This window comes from Podarcis liolepis (genome assembly GCF_965112155.1).
Source record: "Podarcis liolepis genome assembly, chromosome: 10".
NCBI classification, from domain to species: domain Eukaryota; kingdom Metazoa; phylum Chordata; class Lepidosauria; order Squamata; family Lacertidae; genus Podarcis; species Podarcis liolepis.
In genome coordinates, this window is record NC_139562.1 from 22955170 (window position 1) to 22963818 (window position 8649).

At 44.1% G+C, this 8649-nt stretch overlaps 1 long non-coding RNA gene across 1 annotated transcript; it reads left to right on the forward strand.

The window, feature by feature from the left end:
* The first annotated feature begins 304 nt into the window (after nucleotides 1-304).
* On the forward strand, nucleotides 305-2833 carry LOC310687261. The gene is made up of 2 exons (XR_014516343.1): nucleotides 305-984; nucleotides 2710-2833. It is a non-coding gene; the product is annotated as an uncharacterized lncRNA (long non-coding RNA).
* The last annotated feature ends 5816 nt before the right edge of the window (nucleotides 2834-8649 follow it).

Below are 8649 nucleotides of genomic sequence, written 5' to 3' on the forward strand. Positions count from 1 at the left end.
CTGGCTGGGATGATGGGACTTAGAGTCCTCCAACATCTGGAGAACACCATCTTGGATACCTCTTGGGATGGAATGTGGTCTGTACATGTTGCTTTATATCTCTGAATAAAAGATTAAAATAAATAGAAAGGGCATAGAATATTCCTGTTCCCCCTGTGGCTACAGACTGGCAAGCAAAAGTGCCAATTCCTAGGGGCCCAGCTCTTTAGGGCCCCCCGATCATTTGGGGGGGACTGGCACCCCAATGTTAAAGACTCCTTCTCCTCCTCCTGTCACAGAAGGGAAGGAGAAGGAAGCAGCCCCTAGCCGTTGGCGGTGGCAGCAGAAGGAGGCCGAGCGCCAGAGAGGAGGAGCCACCAGCCATTGAAGCCACGCTGCCGCCGCGGTCGGCTTCGCCCCCTGGTTCCTCCTGGCATCGCATTGTGATGTCACACACGCATCATTGCCCCCCCATCTTCCTCGCAATTTGGCACCTCTGCTGGTAAGGAGGTCTGCTACCAACCATTAAAGGAAACTGGGCCAATCTCTTTGCCCACGATAGTCATAACAAAAAGATCTGGCTCACCAGCTTAGACACTTGGAATCTGCTGAGCAGCATGAGGACATTAATTTTTAAAGTGACATAATTCATGGTGGGGGGAAAATAGGCCACTGGATGCAACAGCGCGCCTGACGCAGTGGCAACTTCCAGGCACAAAGGAAACGCTGTGCTTCCTGTCTTGACAAATCCACTCCTCTCATTCAGAAAGCCAAGCAGAGCTGACTTTTAGACAGAATGTCTCCTGCTGAAATCATAGACTGCTCCAGGCTTTAAAGGCACAAAAGCTGTTTTGTTGAGCGAGAGAAAAGAGATTCACTGATTCCTGAGCTGGATACACTTGTCAATGTAAATGACTCTCGTAGCACCCAGGCGGAAGCTGGTTCCATTTGAGAGGAGATGGGAAGTCGGCGAGAGATCAATTTACAGCACAGATAGAGGAGACGGTAAATCAAAGGTGTCCGCAGGGATCAGATTTTTCCCAGAAAATATTTCTTCTTTATTGATGAGTGTTTGACCCGTGCGATGCACACTGATAGCCTTTGCAACCCTGGCTTGGGATACTTCCGTTTGCGATTACGTTTCATGTGAACAAGCCTGTTGCATTAGCATTTTTCTTGCAAACCACTAGAGCTGCTGAAAGGATCCTCTGGGCCTAGTGTATACCATTTGTATTCAGATCCCTCTCTGGCTGTCTGGGTAATCTTTGACCATATCAGAGCCCATGGGCTTGGAAGTTACCCCCTCCCCTTAGTGTCTCTTCTGTTATCTCAAAAACAATGGGAATTGCAGAATACGTAGGCTTGGATCCCGACTATATTATCAGTGGGACTTAAGGGACTTAAGGAATGATGACTTACGTATATTGTGCACTTGTTCTTGATGTAGGTCAGCCCAGATAGCGCAGTTGGTTAGAGCGTGGTGCTGATAACGCCAAGGTTGCAGGTTCGATCCCCATATAGGACAGTTACATATTCCTGCATTGCAGGGGGATGGACTACATCAGTGTTCCCCAACGTCCCTAGCTAGCAATACCAATTGCCAGGGATGATGGGAATTGTAGTCCAAAAACTGCTGGAGACTTAAGTTCGGAAAACACTGGTGTAGATGATTCTGAGGGTCCCTTCCAATTCTATGATTCTGTGAGTTTGATTAACTTTCAGTCTATGGAACCAAGCCAGAGCTTTTTGGCTGTGTCCAGAACTGGACCAGCACAGAATGATTAAATGCAGTGGTACCTCTTATTCAGAAGCTTCCGCCGCTGCATAAAGAGCTTCTTCTGGTTGCATGTTGAAAGGAGCCTCATCATAGCCTTCCTGTTATCATTCCTGTTTCTGAAAATGAGGCTGCATTTTCTTCTTGTACTTTAATCTTGTTTTTAAGTTGTATTTTAATCAATTGTTTTTATACTTGGTGTTAGCTGCCCTGAGCCCGGTCTTGGCTGGGGAGGGCAGGGTATAAATAAATTATTATTATTATTATTATTATTATTATTATTATTATATCTTAAAAGTGAAAAATGGTCCGAAGGTCTGAAGGAAACAGTGTCTGTAGCAACAGAACTTGTTAAGCAGTTCACTTATGGCAAGGAGGGGACACCTGTGCCCCTCCAAATGTTGTTGGACTCCATCTCCGATTAGCCCCAGCCAGCAGGTCCTATAGCCACGGATGATGGGAGCTGTAGTTACAGTCTAACAAGAAAGAAGGGCCACGGTTTCTTTAAGTGAGAACTAGACCAATTCCCCATCCATTTCCTTTACATTAATACTGCTCCCTCCATGAAAACCATTTGCTAACCAAGATTGTACACCTGATAGTTATTCAGAACACCGGCCCTTGATAAACTGTTCTGTGTAACTTGAAAACTTGCCAAAGCATTGCCAGTAAAAAAAACAAACAAAACCTTAGCATATTTTGTGTACAATGCAACTATCGTCCCCTCTGCCTAGATCAAGCCATGAGCCTACTGTCTTAAATGGGATAGTTTGATAATGAAATTTAAGCAAGTTTTAAATTGGTGTAGTGCCTGTTTTCCTTTAAGGAATCTGTTGCCAGCCTGCACTGTTTACCTGGAAATAGTTCTAGCTGCTTGCTGCACAAAGGCAGGTTCTGGGTTACAAACCAGTGGATTCTAAAATTAATAGAGGTTTTTTGTTTGTTTGTTTTTGCAGAACAGCATTCAAGTACCTTAAAAACATCAAGAGCATTTGCATCTTAAAAACGCCAATCTAGAGGTTATCTAATTAAAAAGAGTCCATGTGTGCTTCATGCATATTTAAAAGATTTACTGGAAAATACTGGTAGCCTTTTCGTTTCCTTTTTTGTTAATGAAATGTTTCCAACAGTTTCCACTTCCAAGCCTTACCGTGTGATCCTATCTTTCTATTGCTTCCTTTGATGACCTGTAATATAGTAAAGCCAGTCAGTTCATACAGGACATTAATCTCTGTTACAAAAGGCCCACAACTGGCGCCCCATCAAAGCCCCTCTAACTTCCTGTGCACCAGAGTTTTAAGTACACACAGGCCAGGTACTCCTTCATGTTCACTCCACTTCCTGAACAGAAGCATTTCCTTTGGAGACTGACAGCCTCTTCCATTCATCAGCTTTCCCCCATTAATTTAAGTCCAAGTTCCTACAGCTTCCTGGCCGCTTCAAACTCAACAGGGTGATTCACAAGGGTCTCAAGGAATTGGAATTCAGACTAGAAAGATCTGCTTCATGGGTGGCCTTCGAAATCTACATAAGGTACCTTATCCACTAACCCCTTCCTGTTCTGGGGTCTGTCCTCATGGACAAGCACAGGGGGGCAGTTGCCTCTTCTTACCCCGATGAACCATAAGCCCTGGCTTTCTTTTAAACACACACCGTAAGTTTACTAGAACCTGATCTATATGGCAAAATAACGCTCTGCAAGCACCAGATCTCTCAGAAAAGGTAGACCTGTTCTCTGATGTCAATGTCTGCATGTCTGCCTGTTTGTTTACTTTGCCCCACCTAACCCCCATGGAAAAATCCTTGCAGATGCTCTCCTGTCTGCATTCCACCATCACTTATTGGGTACTCCGCTACAAATTACAGGCAGGCTGCCCAGCCCCTGCTCCTGTTTGTGAGTCTTGCATACACACCTTCAGTTCTGGGTGAGACCAGCAAGGAAAGCAAGCTAAGGGGTATCTGGCTAGTCTCAGTTTTACTCCCAGTAGCACACTTCTAAATAAAGTTTGTTCCTTCTAACCCAGTCTCTGTGGATCATTTATAAACTTGCAAACACTTCCCAAGATGGACCCTAGTTTAAAACTTGCCACTGTCATTAGCCCAGTAGTTGGTCTTCTATAATAAGTTGTTCTCTCTCTTCCTCAGCCCCTTATTGCACTACAGGGATAATAAGGGAGCCCTCCCTCCCAGTGGTGTAGCATGGGTTGCCGGTGCCCGGGGCCGCACAGAAGCAGGAGAGGGAGGGAGTACGCATGCACATTCAACAGCCTAACGGTGTCTGCATCACCTAGGGGATCGCAGCTGCAGAGATAAGAAGAGTCATTCTGTCGTCTGGAGAGGTTGCTTCATGGTTCGCATGGAGAAGCCGTTTTCAGTGGAGCCCAGCGATGGACGCACACAGCTGTATTGAGGCAGCACGGGGTGTTTTGCACCCCCTAACAATTTTGTGCTTGGGGCAACTGCCCCGTGCTCCCCCCCATGCTACACCACTGCTCCCTCCTAAAGGAACTTCTCTTTTTCAACATTTAACAAAGGCATTCCTTGTGAGAAAGGCAGTATACACACACACTCTCTCTTCCTTGTTTCTCTTTTCCAGCTGACAGCCAATGTTCTGCCTCTGTCAAACATGCTCAGTCCTCATTGGGCTGTGTGGTGTTGATGGCATTACCCCTTAGAATTTACAAAGAAATGGGTTTTTGTATTTTTGCAAATATTAGGGTTCCCTTGACTATGATGGTACATCTCTTAGTGGCTCTGTTATGTCACCATTTCTCTCAGGATTCACCACCTGAAGGGGTTTTTTAAATAGAGGAAATAATACTGGCCTTCCTTATAGAACTGTTGTTAGGTTTACTGAATTAATGTGTGGGAACTGCTTTGAACACTCAAGAGCCCTTTTTTGATGCTATGCAGTTTTATTAATAGTGATAATGTTTGGTATTGGTATAGGGCTCTAGTGTGTTCAGAGAGTCTTATTACAGCGTTAAAACAATATAGATTATACCGGTACCGGTATCTTGAGAGTCAGAATTGCTCTCCTTTTGAAGTTCTCCTCAGACTATGTTCTTTGGTTTATGGCTGGAAGGTTCTCTATAACAACATGATTTGAGCATTGTCAGAAATGCCAAAATAAAAATAAACCTTGTGAATTCTTTTTAAAGCACCATAATGGAAAGAGGTGTGAAAACAAGCCAACGCTATTTTGACCCCCTTTTGTTTTTGAACATGATCCTTTTCCGTGTGAACAAAATATTTAATAAAGCTAAAATTCATTGTATGTTTAAATTTCAATAAATGCTTGTTGGAGGGGGAGTTGTGCTAAAGAAGCCCTGTTTCCCGTCTTGTTCTAAAAACCCTTCTCACAGCCGCAGTCTTAATATGGCAGCACAAAAGAATTAAAACAATATAATAATAGGAATCAGGGAGGATTCTTCAAACGCCTTGCAGCAAATGTAGGAGCGTTTGACTTCTCCCCTCCTCCTTCCCTGCCTGGCAGTTTGCTAGTCGGTGGCCCCTTCCCCTCTGTGCTTTGTTCCCGCTGCCTTTCCGCAGGACTGAAATAGAGATGCAAAACCTACATGACAAAAAAACTTCCCTTGAACCATCCTGCACTGGCAATAAAGTGTGCGAGCTGTCAAGTTACATACATAGATCACGGCCGAGCAGATATTAGCAAGGAACAAGGAGAGAGAATGTGCTGTTTTTAGCAGATGTGTTTTTAGAAAGGGCCCCAGCCGGTCATAAAAACATTTGACTTGATTTGCCCCACCTCCCTGTACTTGGGGTGGGCTGTTGGAACAACAACACAAATGACAATAGCTATTGTCTGCCTCTGGGTCTGGGATGCTATCGCTTCTCTTGGTCTATCAAAGCAATTTGCACCTTGGCCCAGGGTCTGCCTGAACTTCTTGTCTGATAGAGATGTCTGGGTTTCCACGGCAATAAGAGAAGAAACCTGCCAATCACTGTGTAGCACAATTTATTATTATTATTATTTGGGGCAATGAATTCCCTGTTTCACAGTTCTCTGGAAAGATGCTGAGGTGGGAAGACAAGGGTTCCAAGTGCAAAAGCAACTGCTTCCCCTGTACCAAAAGTCATAAGGTACACTCTTTGCATTTTAATCATCTTTTTTTTAAGAAAAAGAAAAAAAATACAACCCAAATCATTTTTCTCTTGGGGGTTGTTTGTTTGTTGGCTCTCTATGCTGCCCTCAGGCTTCAGTTGCCTTTTCCCATGCTAATTGTGAAAACCAAAAAGAGAACTGAAATTCTAGATTGTGAAATAAAACTGCAAATATTTTGGGACACTTTGGAGAAGTACCAAGGCAAACAAGAAGCCTTAACAAGCTTCGGGTCAAGATATCTGAAAGACAGCCTCTTCCCTGTCAATCTGCCAATATGCTGAGACTATATTCTTGGGACTGCCGAATGTTATAGGCCCAGGAGCATATTTGGTTTTTTTGAGAGAGTGCCATGAACGCCACCCTCTCCGGTCACTTAGGTAATATTAATCTGAGCCTTGGGAAGTACATAGAGTTGAAAGAGGAAGTGGGAAAGCGTGTCACTTTTCCAACTTCCTCCTTCAACTCCATGTCATGACCAAGAGGGTATGAGGCAGGGTTCAGAGGCTTTGTGGGCACAGGCACAGGCACCACATGGACAAACTGTGTCATATTCCAAGTTGTTATTGTCCGTCCTACCACCAAAAGAAGTTTGGTTGGTGGTAATGCAGGACAGGGCCTTTTCTGTGGTAGTGCCCTGAAATGGAATTCCCCATCCTTCATTACTTCTCAGCAGGCACCAAAAGTATTTATATTTTGCCTGGCTTTTATTTGCTTTTAATGTGACATTCAACGTTCTCGCATTGCTTTTTGGGGTGCGTGCATCACAGTTTTAATTCTGTTACTGTAATTACATTTCTGCTTGTATTTTCTTTTCTATTTTTGTAAAAAAAAACCACTTGGGCGCCTTCGTTAGGTCTGAAAGGCAATATCAAAATAAATTTATTTTCGGAGGCAAATAAGAATGCCGACCATAAAATGCTTCCTGGCAGATGCTTTTGAGAAAGAGGGATCTTTGGCTGTTCACTACATTGTTCTCTGCTCTGTTGTGTCTCTTTGCCCACTCCACCCTGTTATTTGTAGGCCCAGAGGGAATAGCTGGCGTTTGGAAACAAATCTGCGCTTTGATGAAGCAAGTAATGGTCTAGGATAAAAAAACAACGATGCTGCAGTACACCTGATGGCCTGTAAGCTTGAGAACATAAGGGCCACTTAAATCCTATTAAATTTAAGAGAAACCAAGGGAGTGGCAATACTTGAGGAGCGCCCTGGCTCCCACCAAGTTTGGCGAGAGCCAAGGTGTGGCAATGGTGCCAAAAGTGGGGCTCAGCGGCAGGGAGGGCAGGAGGCCGCCATTCCTGTTTTGCCTCAGGTGGAGAAACAAGATGGGTCACACCTGGGTGGTGGAATAGAATGGCATGGCTGCAGTTCGGAACAGGTCGCATTATATGTTGCAACTCCAGTTCCCATTTGGACTTCATTATTATAGCAATGTAGAAGCAGCCACCCACTGATGATTGATTGCCAGAAGGGATATGTCACGCACAACACAGGGCCATTTAACTGTTTGTTACAATCACTTCTCTGAGCTGGAATTAGACCCGCTGAAATCGGTGAGGTCCTATAGATTTCAGGGGGTCTCCTTTAAGAATAACTAAAACCACGAGATAAGGACAACTGTGACTTCAAAGAAGAACGGGAACTTTTCACAAATTACTTTAAAAGACAACAAAATGAATTGGACTCCTTGGCAGGTTTTGAATAAACATACACAAATTTATTGATTGACAACATGGTAAACAGATAATGTAAGGATTTGTATAATTTTTTAACATGCACAGAATAATATGTGCTGAGAAATCAGAGAGAGGAGCTGAGGGACGTCTCTGGGGGAGGGAGGATTTGAGGGGGGTGGGGGGGAAAGGGAGAAAATAATGAATATGATATATTTTGATATGTTGTTATGTTGAAATTCCTAATAAAAACATTTCTATAAAAAAAAGAATAACTAAAACCGCAGTCCTAACTCCACTTATATGGGAGTAAGCTCCATCAAAGTCAATGTGATTTACTTCTGAGTAGACAGCATTTAGGATTGCACTGTAGGTTTGGATCCAATCCTCAATGTATGGAAGCAGTTGGAGGCAGGAGCGGGGGGAGCCAGAAATGTATGTGTTCCAGAACAACCATGTTTGAAAGTGCTTCATTGTTTTAAAAGCTGAATTAAATTGGGTGTGTACCATGGGTGAGTCGTTCTGCAGTGCTGCTGCAGCCTTTGGCATTTGACAACTGCGTAATGTGGCCACGCTGCAAGCACAAATTACTTAGCTACAACTTCCGGGCCACTAAAAGTAAGGGCAAGCCACTTAGGTGCAGCACAGTTTACGCATTAATCTTTCAGTAAGCGCCTGCTATTATTAGCAGAAAACGATTTATTCTGGCTATCGAGCTACCATAAGAAGAAACCTACACTGCACTTGATAAGGTAATGTTAATTAATGGGATGTTACAGCCAGAGAGAGGACAGGGGAGCAGGGAAGTAGCTATTTCCCTGCTTCCTTACGAATTCATCTGTCAGTTCTTGGCATGTTCACAAACATTCAGTGCTCAAGTTACAGGGGTGAGGCAGAGGGCCCCTGGCCTCCTCATCTTTTGGGATAGCTTCCTGGCTACTGTTCTGAGAAGGCTACGAGGGGAATGCTTGAGGTCAAACTGGGAAAAGTAAGGGATGGGGCTCATGCAGGGCCTTCTCATCCTGCTCCCCCGCACACACACATTTGCACTGGTAGTTTACAATGTAGGTAATGCAACAGAAAAGGGAAAGGGGGGGTCA